This window comes from Puntigrus tetrazona, chromosome 6 (genome assembly GCF_018831695.1).
Source record: "Puntigrus tetrazona isolate hp1 chromosome 6, ASM1883169v1, whole genome shotgun sequence".
Classification (NCBI taxonomy): Eukaryota; Metazoa; Chordata; class Actinopteri; order Cypriniformes; family Cyprinidae; genus Puntigrus; species Puntigrus tetrazona.
This window is the reverse complement of record NC_056704.1, coordinates 23,488,629-23,498,096: the sequence shown is the minus strand read 5'-3', so window position 1 is coordinate 23,498,096 and position 9,468 is coordinate 23,488,629. Positions and strand designations below refer to the sequence as shown.

At 38.5% G+C, this 9,468-nt stretch overlaps 1 pseudogene; it reads left to right on the top strand.

Annotated features, from left to right (window-relative positions):
* The window catches only part of LOC122347532, a 663,620-nt pseudogene that overhangs the window by 300,204 nt on the left and 353,948 nt on the right, over positions 1-9,468 (top strand).

The following is a 9,468-nucleotide window of genomic DNA, read 5'->3' as shown; positions in this document are numbered from 1 at the left end:
TATATATATATATTCACAGTATATACATTGCGTCATGTATTGCTGTATTAATAGTTCATTGTTATTTGTCTGGAACAGAATGCAGCTAAGCAGGCCGCAGCCGCAGCTACGCAAACCATTGCCGCCGCCCAGAATGCAGCTGCATCCAATAAGAACACAATGTCTCATCAGCAACTCGTGCTTAGCTGCAAGGTATTGTGGGTAGTTATGTTCTGGTTAGTTCTTGATTTTTGAATTTGAATGAAGCTATTCCAACTGTGGATTTGTGGATACTCTTCAGGCTGTGGCCGACCACATCCCACAACTAGTGCAGGGAATGAGGGGCAGTCAGGCCCACCCGGAAGATCTTGGTGCCCAGCTCGCCCTTATCATCGCCAGCCAGAGTTTCCTGCAGGTAAAACGCACGTTCTGTGTTGGTTTAGCAGTCTCCGATTTAAAGTTTATACGACCCTCACATTGTTTCTGTCTCCAAACAGCCGGGAAGCAAAATGGTGACGTCTGCAAAAGCGGCCGTTCCGACGGTAACTGACCAGGCGGCTGCGATGCAACTTGGTCAGTGTGCCAAGAACCTGGCCACCTGCCTGGCAGAGCTGCGCACAGCTGCACAGAAGGTGCCAGCAGTTTACTGCCTCATAGTAGAGCCGAAACACCTTTAAATACTCAAGCATATTGTAATAACCTTACTGCAATGCACCACATTGGGCGCAGAGATTCAGACTTCCATTACTCATGTCTTAAAGGGACAGTTTGGACAGAAATAATAGTTTTCTCATAATTTAAGGTCACATTTTCCTTTTTTTTTGTACTTTTGAATCATTTGAAGGGTTACTTCACCCCAAAATGAAAGTTTTGTCATTAATCGCTTACCCATATGTCATTCCAAACCCGTAAAGGCTTTGTTTGTCTTCAGAAGACAATTTAAGATATTTAAGATATTTATGAAAACCGCGAGGCTTGTGACTGCCAAGCAAATAACACAGTCAAGAAAAGTATGAAAGACATTGTCACAATAGTCCATCCGCTGTCAGTGGTTAGACCATAAAATTTCATTTTGGGGTGGAGTGAAGCGTTAATGTTAATCAAACAACAAAAGAAAATGAGAGTAACGTTATAACTTCAGTAAATCAATTACGAATCGCTTTATCCTTAATTAATGCTATGCAGTGATTTTTTAGATTTGATCACTTAATTCAATTTCTTTATAATCAGGCTATTGTTTAGAAAGGCCAAATTGTTTGTTGTTTTTATCTTTTTTTTCTGTTGTGTCTGTCTAATTGTTTATGGTTTTCTTCTTTTTATTGTATTACTGAATTTTTCAAGCCAGTTGAAAACAAAAAGCTGATTGTTTGAAAGTGACATGCTTTGTGCCTCTCTATACTATTGATTATAGACGCCATATTGAAAATAACAAAAAGACTTAGTCTTGGCGGTGCATAAAGGTCCTAAGTGACGCATCATTTGTCAGCTGAGCAGTTAATGTGTTGTTAAACAACAGTAGAATCCACTGAACGCACTGTATTTTAGTCCCTCTGAGCTTTGTATTCAGTCCTGTCAAAAATAAAATATGGCACTGCCCTGTCTAAGGTGTATGGACAATGGAGGTTTTTCACAAGAGTTGGCTGAAAATGTTTGTTTGTTATCTTTGTGTATTGTTTCATAGGCTCATGAGGCATGTGGTCCTCTGGAGATCGACTCGGCTCTCAGCGCTGTTCAGACTCTCAAGAGTGAACTACAAGATGCTAAAATGGCCACACTGGAAGGACAACTCAAACCGCTACCGGGAGAATCGGTAGGAGACATTTATCACATAAAACTAAATCATCAGACTTGCTAGCAGCGCTCTCTTTGTCGTGACTTCTTCACACTTGTGTCTGTAGTTGGAGAAGTGTGCTCAGGATCTCGGAAGTACGTCTAAAGCTGTGGGTTCCTCCATGGCCCAGTTATTGACCTGTGCCGCCCAGGGCAACGAACATTATACTGGTGAGATGACTTATGTTGCTTTTCAGCATATGAAACACAATATTTCAGGGGAATATATGTATACTGGATATGAAACGTGCAGTATAACAACAGGATTTACACAAGTAGGACACATTCCTGGATTAACGTCTTATCAACCAATCATTATCCTTTGAATTTTGGGTTAAGGCTTAGATTGTGTGGTAGAACAAAAACAACAAATGTCGATCCATGGACTTGTCTTGTTTTTGTACCATTTTAATACAAATTTAAGTAAATGCTCCAAACGTGCTTCATCTGAAGCAATTTACAATACATAGTGATATTCTTTACCAGTTGTGCTTAGCTAAAAGTAGTTAAAGCAGGTTTTTATTATTAAGTAACTTTTGCTTTTTTTTTATGCCACAAAAAAATGCCACTTTTGGAGAAATATTTAAATTCTTCTAAAAATGCATCTACGAGCTGCTTGTGAACTTGTGAGTTTTCCCAACAAAGCTGCTTCTTCCAAATTAAAGGCATGAAAACTAAGAGGAGAGCGGGAATGTTGTAACTTACCTGCACCACGCATCAATTTTTCACTCAGTCTGGCTGGATCGCTGCTCTCAGGAGAGCTTCTGAAGACAGATTTTAATGGCATGCTCGAACAAATCCCCCCTCTTCCACTCCGGCTCCTGCAGCTTCACAAGCCAAGGGTATAACTAACCCCTGTCCCTCATTAATCTTATTTTCACTAGATTTAACATACCATCAGCAATTGGGCTCTACTTGGCTGGATAATGCAATTTGATGCAATTTGCCTGCATTGGCCCTTCCTTTTTTTTTTTTTTTTTGCTTTCTGTTCTATAAGTAAAGGCCAGTTCCCATATGGCGCCTTATTTTCTTTCCACACTCATTTGTTGGAACAGCAGGGGCATTCTGGGTCAACCATGCGCCAAAATTAGGCTTAAAGCTTTATTTGGAGCAAGACATTTGGTGCTGGGTGCTTCAAAAATGTCCCTCAGTTTGCATTACAGTTTATTCTATGTGTTGCTAGGTTATAGTGTATGGATATTATGCACCATGAAGACGTGGATGGCCAGAATGAGGTTGTTGTGGGTGTTGATAATTAAGAGAAGAATGTGGTTGAATGCCGTTTATAATGCTATAATGATTAATATAGCATTAATGATTAATATATATAGCCTAAGTCTGCCAAATAATTGGTCTGACTGTTATATTAGTAATAGATATAATCTCAACATTGCAAATATTGGCCTATTAATTGGTCTGCTGATTATATTGTTATATTACTAAATATAACCTCACAATGCCAAAAATTGTCCAATTAATCATTCTGGTCCATATGTCCGTTATAATATATATTTGAAATTGCTGGTATTTGTGCGTGTTCGCGGCAGGTGTGGCAGCAAGGGAAACCGCTCAAGCTCTCAGGACATTGGCCCAGGCCGCGAGGGGAGTGGCAGCGAGTACACTCGAGCCCCAAGCTGCACTGGCCATGCTTGACTCTGCCTGTCACGTGATGGAGGGCTCGGCCATGCTAATCCACGAAGCCCACCAAGCCCTGGTGTGCCCTGGAGATGCAGAGAGCCAGCAAAGATTAGCACAGGTAGGACGACTCACATGACACGCATTCCACCTTTAAACAAGACGCGAATAGCGACAGATGTCCACCCATCTGCGAGAACATGTATTGAGGGACAAGTAGGAGCTAAATTAGAAGTCAGGTGACATAGTTATCTAAAAATAGTATTTATTAGTCTTTATATGATACCAGAATAGATTCTGTCTTCTTCGGCTACTGTTTTGAAACCAGATCAATCTCCCATTAGCTCCCTCTTGGCAATTATCTCCAATAAACCGAGCAATTTTCTATTGTCTCTCTTTTTCTCGACGGCCCTTTTTCTGGAAGGTGCCAGCGTGCCTCCTGATTCGCACAGGTTCCTTTGGGATGCAAACATATTGCTCGGCATATGTCTGTGACAGTGGCATAAATTAGGGACACGGATTTCTCTGTTGTGCCGAGGGGCTGATTTGAATTTTAGATTCACTCCGTATCTCTCCAGGCCGTTGTAGAGTTATTGGTGGGAATGTGTGTGTTTGTCTGTGTTTTTCAGGTGGCGAAGGCTGTCTCTCACTCGCTAAATAACTGTGTGAACTGCTTACCTGGACAGAAGGATGTGGACATGGCCCTCAGGAGCATTGGCGAGGCCAGTAAGAAATTGCTGGTTGAAAATGTACGTTTTTTGTCGGTTCTTTGTGAGACTAAGAAAGAAAGAAAAATGTTATTTTATAAATTATCGCAATTTATAAATGCCAGCTATACACAGAAATTCCATCTGATCGTGTTTCATAAATGAGGCCCAACAGTGATCAACTGTAACTTTTTCCAGCTTCCTCCATGCTCCAAATCCTTCCAAGAGGCCCAGACTGACCTGAACCACACGGCAGCGGAGCTCAATCATTCAGCCGGAGATGTGGTGCAGTCTTCACGTGGGAGCAGCAGCCAGCTGGCTGTGGCTTCTGGGAAGTTCAGCCAAGACTTTGACGAGTTTTTAGATGCTGGCATCGAGATGGCCGGACACACTCAGGTACGGTTTCGATGCCATCTTGGAGCTGGGAGATGTTTCTTGACGTGCTCCGCCCACAGAGGAATCGCATTGGTCATTTTACATTTATGCATTTAGCAGACACTTTTATCTAAAGCAATTTGCAAAACCAGAAGAACTAATAATATTCGTAATACACAATGACAGGTTTATTGAACCACTAGATTGGGTTCAAAATCCCACTCACATAACTTCACATTTATCAAATATATTCTTTCTCAAAGTGAGTTTGTTGCTTTGCAGTGAAAAAGCAATCATTTTTCATGTATGCATTGTATACTATGTTTAAAAGATGTGAGTTGTTTTTGAAAGAAGTTACTTATGCTCACCAAAGCTGTTTTTATTTGTTTAAAAACACAGTAAAAATAGCAATATCGAAAATAATTGTTGCTATTTAAAATGAGTGTTTTCTATTTTCTATATTTTAAAATGTAATTTACTCCTGTAATGTGAAGTTGAATTTTCAATATCTTTACAGGTATTTGCATGCTTTTTCAAAAATGATTCTAATACGCCGATGCTCATGAAACATTTCTGATTATCAATGTTGAAAAATATTTTGTGGAAACATGATTTTTTATTTTATTATTTTAATAATTACAATGACAGCTCTAATTTTAAATTACACTAACAATTATGTACACACTCATGTATAATGTAAATAAAACGTTTTATTTTGTATGTGATTAATCGTCTGACAGCACTATTTAAAATCTAATTTTTTGTAACGAAAGTGACAGTAAAAACTTTTAGATTTGCTGAGTAACTATTACTTTCTTCAAAAATAAAATCAACTTTTGAAAGGTAGTACACAGTATACATGTTAAACAACTAAGAGAAAAAATTAATGGCAGTCACATTTTCTAAAACTTCTTATAGGCAATTTGAAGTTCTGATTCATTCGTTAATTAGTGCCTCTCATCTGATTCACTCAGGCACATAATTGTTCCAGAGAGCATGAAGATGCTCCGCCCTAATGAAATCTTTGATGATGTTCTGGTTCTGCATGTTTTGTTGATTAATTTGGAGAGGCGGGCGAGCAGAGGGGTTGATGGAGCGTGACATGCCCATTAAAGGATGACTGAGGGATAGTGCGGGACACAGAGGTCTGCCAGGACAGGACAGGCCAGAAGCTAGCAGCTCTTTAAAACTAAAGTTCATTGAAATTACATGTAAAATAGGAGCTAGAGTTGGCTGTTTTTTTAAGGGCAAAATTAGAAAAGCAAATCAACTCGACTCATGAATATTAATTATCATGTAGTTGATATTCAGTAGGCCTACAATGTTCCTGAAAGGCAGGCAATGGTTTACCACCTGTTTTGGTCTGTTCTTCACACAAAGCTGTCGTATGTCTACAAAAGATGTGAAGTATGCTGCATAAGGACCGCATTTATGATAATTTAACGGTATTTTGCATCCTTTTTTGAAGTTTAATATTAGTTTATACAGACTTGCAAGAAGTTCAAGTTTGCATTGTGCGATTAAAAAGTCCAAATTACCTTCCATTAGCTTGCACAGAAAAGTGATGAGTATGTTATTAAAAGCATCTCCTTTCGAAGTTACAAATAAAAAAGTAATTGTGGGGTGGAGTAACCTTTTAAATTTTGTAACCATGAAATATAACCTGTATTCAAAGACCACTGCACATTTTTGTGCTGAAATAAGGTTGAAGAAGTACATAGTTTGATTGCAGGCTGAGCTGCGGTCTTCTGTTTCCATAGTCCAAAGATGACCAGATCCAGGTGATTGGCAACCTGAAGAACATCTCTATGGCATCCAGCAAGCTGCTGTTGGCCGCCAAGTCCCTGTCCGTCGATCCAGGAGCGGCAAATGCCAAGAACCTCCTTGCAGCTGCAGCACGGTAGGAATGAGCTTCATTCGGCGGTCTAGAGAGAGTTTACAGATCATTAACCAGTCAACCTGAGGGGCAGCCTGCTGGCCAACGACAAAAAATGAGCTATTCAGCTGAATGTTTTTGTAAAATCTGTATGAGTGTGTGAGAGCGTGCTTACCTTACGATGTTTTGGAGACCAGAAGTGAGCTAAATCTGAAAAACCTTTGGGGGTCTCATTTATTTAAGCAATTTAAATAAGTTTTTTGCTCACACTTTATTTTAAGGTCCACTTAACAAACCATGAGGCTTTTGCCTCAGTAACCTCTATTTTGCTGCTTATTAATAGTTAGTATGGTAGTTTTTAAGTTTAGATATTGAGCGGGATTAAAGATGTAGAATATGGTCAGATGGTCAGAATATGTGTTTTATAAGTTAATACTAGAAATGTTAATAAGCAACTAGTTCGCCAAATTAAAAAACTGTGAAAAAAGTGTGACACATCTTGGGTATTGGGTGATAGTTAGTAAATAAAGTAGGTTGTTAAGTTTAGGTATGGTGTAGGGTTAAGGGATAGAAAATATGCTAATAAGCCAATTATATGTGTTTTCTAGGTACTAATAAATAGCTATATGAAGAGTTTAGATGCAAAAGCCTCTAAAAGCTATGGTCTCCACACGCTGTATGTGTCACACAAGCGTAATAACACAGTATAATACACTTTAAAAATAATGTCATGAGGTACATCGGCAAAAAATAGGACGATTGTTTTGGGCTTAAGTTACATTTACGGCCAGAATTATGGGTTAGAAAATATTATTAGCTCAATATAAAAACAATAGAAGTCAGTGGAAAATACCTATTATGATGAATTTTTTGTGTGTGTGTGTGTGTGAGCTTGTGTGCGTGTGTGTGTGTGTGTGAGCTCATGTGTATGTTTGTGTGTGTGTGTGTGTGTGTGTGTGAGCTCATGTGCGTGTGTGTGTGTGAGCTTGTGTGTGTGTGAGTGTGTGTGTGTGTGTGTGAGCGCGTGTGTGCTGCAGAATCTTTTCAGGTGCCACAGGAAAGCAGCTGCTCCTGAGGGTTTTGAGCTAGATTGATTTAGTTTCCTTAATGAAGGAGAGAGCAGACCGGCACACATACACTCCAACGCACACACACACACATACACACAAACACACTCACTCAACTCTTGGCTCGTATGAATGTAACAAAACCTTGTTTTGTCATGATTTTGATAAATTTGTAAGACCTCAACGCCTCCTTCATACACCGAGAGAGCGAAAGCTCAATGAGTCTGAGAAAAATAGATTTGATAAGGGAAGTCTTTGAAGGAGCTTTTTGTGTCATTCTGACTGTGTGCGATTTTCTGTGTTTCAGAGCGGTCACAGAGAGCATTAATCAACTCATCACACTGTGTACCCAGCAGGCACCAGGACAAAAAGAGTGTGATAACGCTCTACGAGAACTCGAGGTACTTAAACACACTCTTAATCTCTCAAAGTTTTACATTTGAGATGAGTATTGATGAAATTCTAATGGTTTTGTACTTCTATGAATGTAAAATAAATAATTGCTTTTTATAAATTAATTAATAATAATAATGCATTAAATGTCGAAAATAACCTTAACTAAGATTAATAAATGCTGTAGAAGTACTGTTCAATCTAATGTTAACTATACCTTATTGTAAAGTGTTAACATATTTCGAATAAACATTTTAATTTTTTCACATATATTTCGACAAATAAATAAGATTCGGGCCTGTCTTATTATGTTATGTCTCCTGTGGTGGGCTTATATAAACAAGATCAACGTTAGATCATATTTGGCTTTATTTGTTGATTAAAAACAGCCTTTTGTTTGATGCCTTTGTGAAACTTTCAAACGTACCAGCCACAGGTCAACTGTGTGTTAAAGTAGAATCAACAATGACGATTTGTGGTCTGTGAATAATTATAATTTATGTCCAAACCTGTGTGTGTGTGTCAGTAATCGTTCTGAAACGGGGTTGCTTGAGCCCCACACACATGGCTTTTTGTTCATTTTCTGAGGTGTTCGGTGGTGTGCTTTTTATTGCATTTATGAGCCTTGAAATGATTCGATATACTGTAAGTTAGAAATAACTCAAATGTGTCCAAGCAGCAGGCATGATCAACATCTTAACGTGGCTGTTCACACAGGCTGTTCGAGGAATGCTGGACAATCCCAATGAGCCGGTCAGCGATCTCTCTTATTTTGACTGCATTGAGAGCGTTATGGAGAATTCCAAGGTAAAGAATCCGTCACAACATTCCTGAATTCTCTAAAGAGATGCGTTGGTCCCAAATGTTTACTCGTATCGCCGTCTGACTGAACAGGTTCTCGGGGAGTCTATGGCTGGAATCTCACAGCACTGTAAGACTGGAAACGTTCCAGCGTTCGGGGATTGTGTGGCTGTGGCGTCCAAGGCTTTGTGTGGGTTGACTGAGGCGGCGGGACAGGTGAGCTTTTGGCCTGATGCTCTCTGAGGCTGCTCCCACAATGCTTTTCAAACATTGTGCCTTAGAAATGCAATTACAAATTCAATGGCTAACTTTTATCCACACCGTTAGATTTAATCAACAACTTGAAAATGCTTTTGCAACTTTTGGTGACATTTTGGGTGAATAGAAATAAATATACACAATCGGTAAGCAAAAACTACGATTAGTACAAAGTAACTAAGAAAATTTGGTCATATATAATGTAATAATTTAGAATAGAATAAATATGACTATATCAATGAAAAATACAAATAATGGATTGATGGATGGTTGGTTAATTGATTAATATTTTCTTTTTCTGCCCATTTTCTACGCATTTCATGCGTTTATTTTTTGTTGTCATTGTTTAAGGGTGAAAAAAGGTTGATTTAATGTGAACATTTAACAATGAAATTTATTATTTTGTAGATTTAAAAATAAGAATAATTTTTATACTAATGTACACTACACAAATTAATCTTACACAACAAGGGGAATTTATAATTTAATATAATAGTCAATAATGCATTTAATAAATAATTAATATATTATAATAATATTAAGTAAA